This window comes from Schistocerca gregaria, unplaced genomic scaffold (assembly GCF_023897955.1).
Source record: "Schistocerca gregaria isolate iqSchGreg1 unplaced genomic scaffold, iqSchGreg1.2 ptg000609l, whole genome shotgun sequence".
Classification (NCBI taxonomy): Eukaryota; Metazoa; Arthropoda; class Insecta; order Orthoptera; family Acrididae; genus Schistocerca; species Schistocerca gregaria.
In genome coordinates this window covers 100,001-102,500 of record NW_026061998.1, presented here as the reverse complement: position 1 = coordinate 102,500, position 2,500 = coordinate 100,001, and positions in this window count along the sequence as shown.

Here is a 2,500-nt window from a genome sequence, read left to right as displayed (position 1 = left end):
GCGTGCGCCCACGCAGCGCGCGGCCAACACGCCGGGCGGCCCCCCTTCACCGGCCGGGAACAGTCCCACCAAGCCACCGCCGCGTATCGCTTCATACCCACATGGGCCTAGTCACGCGTGTGGATGTGGCGGGTACCGCTGAAACAACCGGTTAATAGCTGTACCGATCGTCGCCATCACAGATTCACCTCCAGCGTGAACAACCGCTCAACAACGGATTTCCAGTTCATTTGCGTATCTTGGGCAGTAAACGTAGATGTCCACCTACATTTGCGAATTCAACAATTCTTGCATGCCAGGATGTCATGTGTCACGACACGCTACATCAGACCACATACACACTGCGACATGTGCAGAAGAGAACACGTGGAAGGTGGCCCGCGCACGTATGCGATGTACCTTCCGCGATCCACTGTCAACCGGCATCTGCGGCATGTCCCAGATATGGAACGCGGTCCACCAGGGTAGCACTTTGTGTGAGGCAATACGACAAAGTCGGAATACACGCGTCACTACATCAGACGGCTCACGCTGACCTGACCTGACCTGACTCACCGCACCACCACCCCCAGCGACCCAGGGTGACATACAATGCGTTCGTACGTTCCTCCCACACGCCTCTACGGCGTACCACAGTGCAACCTAGCTGTTATTGGGAGACGAGACAAGTAGCATCAAGCACAACATATGGAAATTGAGATTCGACACCGTTGGGCACAGCCAGCGTACGGTCACACGTATCACACTACTTCACTCTGTACGTAACGACCGATGATCGGTACAGCGTGTGGGTTACGCGTACGACATCAGCGGACAATGGACACAGACCATACCACGACGTACACTGAGGGCGTCGACATCTGAATGCAACTGAACAGCTGCGAGGCTCATTTAACACTCAAACGCCAGACCGACCAGCTTGAGAGGACAGAGACACAAAGAGGGGGACAGAGGGGGACAGAGGGGGGGGAGGGGGGGGGGTCGGCGATATAGTCCTATTGCAGTACAATTGACAGTGGATAGCAGGAATATGTGGAAAGTAAGCAACACTCGCAAGACATCTACATGAGGATAACAACGACACCAGAGATTCCGAGCAGTGAACTATGTTAGGCAAAGGGACAACGTGGGTTAGGTTAAGGGACAACGTGGGTTAGGTTAAGGGACAACGTGGGTTAGGTTAAGGGACAACGTGGGTTAGGTTAAGGGACAACGTGGGTTAGGTTAAGGGACAACGTGGGTTAGGTTAAGGGACAACGTGGGTTAGGTTAAGGGACAACGTGGGTTAGGTTAAGGGACAACGTGGGTTAGGTTAAGGGACAACTTGAGTTAGGTTAAGGGACAACTTGAGTTAGGTTAAGGGACAACTTGAGTTAGGTTAAGGGACAACTTGAGTTAGGTTAAGGGACAACTTGAGTTAGGTTAAGGGACAAATTGAGTTAGGTTAAGGGACAAATTGAGTTAGGTTAAGGGACAAATTGAGTTAGGTTAAGGGACAAATTGAGTTAGGTTAAGGGACAAATTGAGTTAGGTTAAGGGACAAATTGAGTTAGGTTAAGGGACAAATTGAGTTAGGTTAAGGGACAAATTGAGTTAGGTTAAGGGACAACTTGAGTTAGGTTAAGGGACAAATTGAGTTAGGTTAAGGGACAACTTGAGTTAGGTTAAGGGACAACTTGAGTTAGGTTAAGGGACAACTTGAGTTAGGTTAGGGGACAACTTGAGTTAGGTTAAGGGACAACTTGAGTTAGGTTAAGGGACAACTTGAGTTAGGTTAAGGGACAACTTGAGTTAGGTTAAGGGACAACTTGAGTTAGGTTAAGGGACAACTTGAGTTAGGTTAAGGGACAAATTGAGTTAGGTTAAGGGACAAATTGAGTTAGGTTAAGGGACAAATTGAGTTAGGTTAAGGGACAAATTGAGTTAGGTTAAGGGACAAATTGAGTTAGGTTAAGGGACAAATTGAGTTAGGTTAAGGGACAAATTGAGTTAGGTTAAGGGACAACTTGAGTTAGGTTAAGGGACAACTTGAGTTAGGTTAAGGGACAACTTGAGTTAGGTTAAGGGACAACTTGAGTTAGGTTAAGGGACAACTTGAGTTAGGTTAAGGGACAACTTGAGTTAGGTTAAGGGACAACTTGAGTTAGGTTAAGGGACAACTTGAGTTAGGTTAAGGGACAACTTGAGTTAGGTTAAGGGACAAATTGAGTTAGGTTAAGGGACAAATTGAGTTAGGTTAAGGGACAAATTGAGTTAGGTTAAGGGACAACTTGAGTTAGGTTAAGGGACAACTTGAGTTAGGTTAAGGGACAACTTGAGTTAGGTTAAGGGACAACTTGAGTTAGGTTAAGGGACAACTTGAGTTAGGTTAAGGGACAACTTGAGTTAGGTTAAGGGACAACTTGAGTTAGGTTAAGGGACAACTTGAGTTAGGTTAAGGGACAACTTGAGTTAGGTTAAGGGACAAATTGAGTTAGGTTAAGGGACAAATTGAGTTAGG